At 36.7% G+C, this 7,569-nt stretch overlaps 1 protein-coding gene across 4 annotated transcripts in view; it reads right to left on the bottom strand.

The window, feature by feature from the left end:
* The window catches only part of LOC107663111 (glutamate receptor 3), a 150,663-nt gene that overhangs the window by 88,923 nt on the left and 54,171 nt on the right, over positions 1-7,569 (bottom strand). The gene's annotated exons all lie outside the window — the stretch shown is intronic.

Below are 7,569 nucleotides of genomic sequence, written 5' to 3'. Positions count from 1 at the left end.
TTTTTCTTACACCTCTTAAAATTGCACATATACATCACTGTGAATCTATACTAAAGTTGAGGATTGTGATATTGTGCAATACTTGGGTTGTTTAATGTTCAAAGTTGATCTAAGACATTATTCTATACCCATTTACTCTAGTTTAAAGTTATTCCTGAGTTCCTGAAGAGTGTAAACACTGTCATTTTGTGGCTCTAACAAAACATTCTGTTTGTTTGAGCGGTTTGACTTCTGACTTGACCAGTGGCATGAGCAGGGGTGAGACTACCTGTTATCAATCAATGGAGGACGAATCATCATGTTTGGAAGAAGTCATCAGAGGTGGTCTTTAAAGGGTTAGTTCACCCAAAAATGAAAATTAGCCCAGAAATTAATCACCCTCAAATCATCCTAGGTGTATATGACTTTCTTCTTTCAGACGAATCCAGTCGGACTTATATTAAAAATTGTCTTTGATCTTTCAAGCTGTTTAATGCCACTCAGCGGGTGTTGCATGCATCCGTCCAAAAGAAGTTAAATAAAAAGCACCCATCCATAAAAAAAGTGTCTCACACGGCTCTGGGAGATGAACAAAGGCCTCCTGTAGCGAATCGATGCATTTTTGTAAGAAAAATATCCATATTCAAAACGTAATAATCACTTTAATGTAGCTTGCGGCAACAGTTGTACATGGAAGCAGCTCCGGGAGCATGACGTATGAGTTCAGCGTTAAAAGCACCGCAGATGAAGCACTGCACTTTATATTGAAACAAAATGGAAAGTTCCCGAATTTGCCCCAGAAATCTCATTGGACTTGTGAGAGAGATCACTGCGGACACATCAAAGCAAGGTTCGTTTCTGTTCAACTGCACCACACAAACACTGGAAGAACAGGAATAGACAATGTCATTGACTTTCGGTAAGTTTACTCATACTTCATGTTTCATTAGGCAGATATTGCTTTCTCCTGAGAACAGCCGCTCCCTGGGTTGTTGCTGGGAATGAGCGCACATTAATTAGCGACGTCTTCTTGGATACTTAATCTTCATAGTCCTCTGCCACAGCCAAAATAAATACCATCTTATCATTTGATAAGTGTTTGCTTCTGCTCACCTCACGCTAAGAGCGGACGAACGCATCTTTAATAATGCACAGCTACCGGCAAGCACGGTTCGACCAAATTCCCCACCTCTCTGTGCACGCGCTTGTTGTATTCTGTAATAAAGAAGATGGATTGGAAGTGTCCTAAGTGTGTTTTGCAGAAGCAGTTGAGGAGGGAGAGAGTCTTTGATGTGGGTGTGTTTATTCTAATTAAAACCATCTCGAGCCAAGTATAGTTCTAATTGGCCAGACAGCCGATGCGAAAATCATAATGCAAAGCAGCATGTCAAGCATATCTATAAAAGAGCATGCATGCAGCGGGGTGTAGGGGCTCTCAGCACCACACACACACACACACACACAGGACAGTAAAAACCTCCGCAAAAACACATAGCCCACACTTGTGGATGGATGCTATTCAAATATCTGTTACAGCAGGCATATGACTCATAAAATGATGTGAGCACACTTTTATTCTGGGCAAGAAAAATATCAAGTCAATTTCAATATCTAATCTACCTCAGTGTACCTTTCGCTCCTCCCCAAAAAAAAAAAAAAACATTAAATCAAAGGTTTAAAAATACAACAGATGAGGGAGTTTCATGCTCCCTCGCAGATAATGCTTTTAATGTTTGCTTTGCATGATTCCTGGACTGCAATGTTTCAAAAGGGTAATGGTAAAATATTCTATTAGGAAGGAAATATGACAAAACACACAAAACCAGTCTGAGCTCAACAAAATGTTAATATCATGCGGGTTATCATTGCCATTGCAGTTCAGTAAGAAAAACCCATTAAGGAGGAATAACTTACAAATGATGGCCTTATTTCCACTTATCCAAGGCTTAGCTGATCTAGCTTCACTTCAAACAGAGCTCACATGTCTACTAATATAAATAATAAACAGCAATAAACAGCATGTATGAAGACAAACAGGTGTCTCAGCAAAATAACTACAAGTGAAGTTCATCACATTAACTACAGATGTCGGTTTGCTTTGAAATAAATGTCACTTGCTTTGATATTTTGTGGTCTAATGCGATGACATTCATACTCGTTAAGTGTGACTTTTTTTGGGGCCGCTGATAATCTCAAAATCCTGGACCTATTAATAACCAATCAGATCCCTTTGATGCCATTACTGTTACATTGGCATATTTTTGTCTAATGTGTAACTTTCATCTAATTCCCTAAACAAACAAACAAACAAACAAACAAACAGTATTTATTTGATATATTTATACCTGATTGTACTCTTTTTTTATTTACATCATTACCCCTGTCACCTCTTTATTTATTTATTTATTTATTTATTTATGATTGATTGATTGTTTTGTAATTGTTTTTCTCTTTTTTTTAGTAGTTTTTTTCTGTGTAGCAAGTGTATAATGTTCAATATTTGCATTCAAATAAAAGTGCATGTATAATGTTTACTTACATTTTTATTAATGTTTAATTACATTTATTTTTTTTAAATCAAATAAATAAAGAATTATAAAAGTTTCCATAGTTACAAAGGAGCCACAATGAATAAATTAATTAACATATTTGCTTATTTAATTGCACCCCCTATGCTGCAAATAAATCTTATTTATTTATTTATTTATGATTGATTGATTGTTTTGTAATTGTTTTTCTCTTTTTTTTAGTAGTTTTTTTCTGTGTAGCAAGTGTATAATGTTCAATATTTGCATTCAAATAAAAGTGCATGTATAATGTTTACTTACATTTTTATTAATGTTTAATTACATTTATTTTTTTTAAATCAAATAAATAAAGAATTATAAAAGTTTCCATAGTTACAAAGGAGCCACAATGAATAAATTAATTAACATATTTGCTTATTTAATTGCACCCCCTATGCTGCAAATAAATCGTGCAATAATTAAATACGCAAAAAAAAAAAAAAATCACCCTTGTGAGGGTCTCGGGATTTTAAATGAAAAATAAATAAATATAATATTGTTTGCCCAGTGTGCATTCTGAGCAAATGTCAACATTAATTCAACCCATGTGTTTGTTCAGTCTCATTAATGTTATTTTCATGTTAATTATGCCAGATTGATACATGTCTCCTCATACTGATGTCATATCAAGCTCCTCATAATTTAATTTCTTTATAATGTTTTCCGCATGTTGCATGTTTGCTCACACACATTCACATTTGCTTGTTACATACAGCAACATCACAGTAATCAGCTGTGCTAGCTGGCTGTTTAAAGCAAAGAGCAGGTAATTTTGTCTTGTATAACATTTCTAATGAAAAAAACAAAACAAAACTGTTTCCAGCAGTAATTTCATGGTTGCTGGAGCTGGTAGTTGGTAGGTGAGCGAATGGCCTTATTTCAGGTTCAGGTAGCAGTGGACATTACAAAGCAATCTGCCTCTTTTTGTATAGTTACCACTATACGTCTCTAAACATGCTTCTGACAAAAGACACATGCACTCACCTTGGAATAGCTCTGAGCTGCTTTTCCACCTGGACAGTAGAAAATTAGCTATTTGTCCTCTGAGGCAATATATAACACATCACTGCATTGAGTTTATCAGGACCACTGTGGTGCCGCAGAGCAAAATAAAGGACCTGTTTTTGTACAGACCGTTTTAAAAATAAGCTTCTCTGTGTCCTTAGGTCTTGTCTCAAGTGTCTAGAGCTGTCTTCGTGTCACAGCTGATTAATTCCACCTCGTGCATAATGTAGCCTCTGATGCAGTGGCACAGGAGATGCTTGTGTGAAAGATCTACCGTACAACTGATCATTTTTGGATTGTCACATCAGTGGACATGACAATCAATAATGCACTTGGTCTTTAAACACATCCATTTGTTGAGACACAGAACCCTAAGTGCTATATCCGTCATTGTTCAACCCTGTCACGATTTTTTTTTTCTCGAATTTATGACCAAATTATCAATACAGTAACTACAAATCAACATTTGTGCCTAAATCTGCAACCCTGTTACACATAACTTTATTTATTTGTTTGTTTGTAGTTTTTTAAATGTCATGTTTATTCAATGTTTCTTTCTAGAAAATAAAAATTTCAGTTTTCAGACATGACAGTAACAAGGTTGAAAATACAATGTCTTTTTAAATATGGTTTCAATGCCTATTTTGCATCCTTTTGTTTAAAAAAAAATCCAGCATAAATTATTGTCTACATCAAAATTGTCCTTTTATTTATTTAAATCTGTGATTCACTGTTCAACCCTGTTACCATTTTTCCTAACCTAAAATAAAACATTAATTACTACAAACAATCATTTGGCCCCAAACTAGTAAGCTAAGTGACAGCTTAATACATACTACAAACTTTTATAATTAATTAATTTTATTAATTTACATGTGTGTTCCATGTTTCTTGCTAGAAAATAATAATCACGCAAATTAGACAGGCAGCAGCAGGTTTGCAATTAATATTAATACAAATGTGTAAAAATTTTAACCGTTATTTTGTACCCTTTTATTTGGACAGAATCCATTTCTGTAATATTTGTACTATAAGAGCAAAGGGACCAGGAAGAAACATCTCAGTGAATTCAGGGGTGTGCCAGAGCACTTCAGAGGAGCGCATATACGAACAGGGATATTAAAAATAGATGGAAGGGCAAGGGTTAAAAGGGCCGTCCCGCTCAAAATTGGTCATTGACGAGTGTGAACATGATACGGCCATTTCCTCTTCCCGAGGTTGACTAATGAAATAGAGCGATGATCTAACTAAGTGTGGTCATCTAATCATCCCATTCACAGGTGCCTTGGCCCCTGCGCCGCCCATCTCTGCCAACTGTGCCAGGCGGCATTCATCCCCTGCGTTAAACTGAAAGCCACTAAACAGGCTCATTATTGTGAATTATGGCAGTTTAATGCAAAGCCAATGGCCTTTCATTTAGAGCATCCTTTTGAGATTCTCAGCATTAAACCCATTCAAGGGCTTCCTTCCATTCACAGCATTCACAAGCACGTTCATCACTCCGCATTGTGCCTTTCCATTGGTTTTGTCCGACACTGGCCACAATATGAAGTGCATGAAGTGACTCAAGGGTACCGCAGCAGCATAACTGACATTAATGGAGGCCATGAAATATGTATTTTTATATGTAGTTCATGTGGGGGATGTCTGACCTATCTCCACGGCAGGTCGCTAAACTTAGCACACCTCAGGAATAATTCATTCAGAAGCATCAGAAACTGTCAGTACGGATGCAAATGAACAATGTTACTGTTACAACTGCTGACAATCATTTACTACAATGGCATCTGGTCTTAAATAGAGGTCATTAGAGTGGTCGCTATGTCAGAGTTGTGTGAATGACTAATCAGAAAATGTGCAAAAAAAATGTGCACGCCTCTTTTTCAGGTATGACATTTATAAATCACAGATGATCTTGAAATGGTGCGTAGCTGAATTGTTTCAGATCTCCACCTTGTAAACGCTGGCTAGTTAATGTCATTAGCATATAAAAGAACACCAGTCAACATCCACATCCTTTACTTGAGAGTGGCGAGTGGCAAGAAATGCTTAAATTACCAAATACTCGCAGTACTGCGACTTTCTGATACATGGAAAAGTGCATAGGTCTACTTAGACCCTAACATGATACTACTATTAAGCACTTTTCTACATAACAGGCCGTTTTTGTAAATATAATTGTGTGTTTTATAAATGAGGCCCTGCATCTCCGAAAATCATCATTGATTGAAATGTCATCATTTACCCACATGTTGTTCCACAACAAAACAGTCACTCAAGACTACTTTCATGATATTTTTATTTTTCATTTGCATTTTTCTGAAGCTTGAAAACTCCAGTGTCCATTCAGTGGAACTGCATGAAGGAGAGATGTCATCCAAAATTTCTCCCTTTATGTTCTATAGAAGAATGAAAGTCATCCAGGTTTGAAACGACATGAGGATGAATAAATGATGACAGGTTTACATTTCCGGTTGAACTTTTCTTTTAAAACAAATCTAAACACTACATGCTACATCCATTCATTTCTGCATACATATACGTTCTACAATATTGTGTATGTAAACCTTGTAATTTATTCCCCTCTAAAAGCAAACACAGACCCTGATCCCAGCTCAGTGAATGATCTGTTTATCAGGACATTTCACATTTGGTTCTGGCTGTATCAGTCATTTGTTAACCAGTTAATCGGTGTGGGCATGCTTTAGCACGTGCCAGAGAAATATTATTTCTCCATAGCTGCTGCAAATGAAAAATTATATATATTTTTTTTTCATTGAACAAGCCATGTATTGACAGATGAGGCAGTGCTCAGTACTTGTGCATGTGTGCATTATGCTGATTAGTGTTTTCTATCTTCCACCCCACCCCACCCCACACACACACACACACACACACACACACACACACCCACACCCCCCCACACACACACACACACTCAGGTTTGTTTTTATGGTTTATGGGGACTCTCCATAGGCGTAATTGTTTTTATACTGTACAAACCGTATTTTCTATTGCCCTACACCTACCCTACCCCTAAACTTACCCCTCACAGGAAACTTTCAGCATTTTTAGATTTAAAAAAAAAAACTAATTCTGAATTATTTATAAGCCTTTTGAATTACGGGGACACTGAAAATGTCCTCATAAATGACCTTCTCGTAGTAATACCTGTGTCATACCCATGTTATTATACAAATTTGTGTCCTCATAAACCACATAAACATGCACACACACACACACACACACACACACACACACACACTTGGTAATGGATTGCAGTCATTACACTGAAGATGTTCTCATGCCAGCTGTATCACTCACAATCACCACACAGCCTCATAACACACAGACATTACGGGAGTTCTTTATGTGAGGGGTAGCGTAAATTCATTACAAGTGAGAAAACAATCACATGAAATCATGACGGATGTTACGTATAACTCAAATCAAGATTTTAAATGTATGCACATCTTTCACATTTACTATAACCAGGGGCACAGCTACTCCTTTATTGAGGGGTGTGCAATGCCACTGCAGGCCTCCACTGAAAAAGATGCATCAAACACATTTAAAATATTATATTACACTACAGTTTTGGGTCGGTATGATTTTGTAATGTTTTTGAAAGAATTCCTTATGCTCACAAAGGCTGCATTTGATAAAAATCACACTCTTGAAAAATAAAGATTTTGTATTGGCATCAATGGTTCCATGAGGAACCTTAAACATCCACAGAATCTTTCTGTTGCACAAAAGTTCTACAACAAAAACAATCAGAGCACCTTGTTATCACTAGTTTTATTTAGATTTCCAGAGTCCGCTATTAGCTTATAGCCCGTTAACGTTAGCATCGCCAGCGTGGTTACCACTAATCTCGCTTACATTTCTAATACTCTATTCACACACATTACCATTGTTTTACTCACTGTTACTTGCTTTAATGGTGGATGTGTGTCTACCTTTGAGTGCAGGCCCTGCTGAGAGAGCGGAGAGCCGCGCTGGAACATCCCGGGCC

This window comes from Sinocyclocheilus anshuiensis, unplaced genomic scaffold (genome assembly GCF_001515605.1).
Source record: "Sinocyclocheilus anshuiensis isolate Anshui unplaced genomic scaffold, SAMN03320099.WGS_v1.1 scaffold836, whole genome shotgun sequence".
Taxonomy (NCBI): domain Eukaryota; kingdom Metazoa; phylum Chordata; class Actinopteri; order Cypriniformes; family Cyprinidae; genus Sinocyclocheilus; species Sinocyclocheilus anshuiensis.
This window is presented reverse-complemented; position numbering and strand designations above follow the sequence as displayed.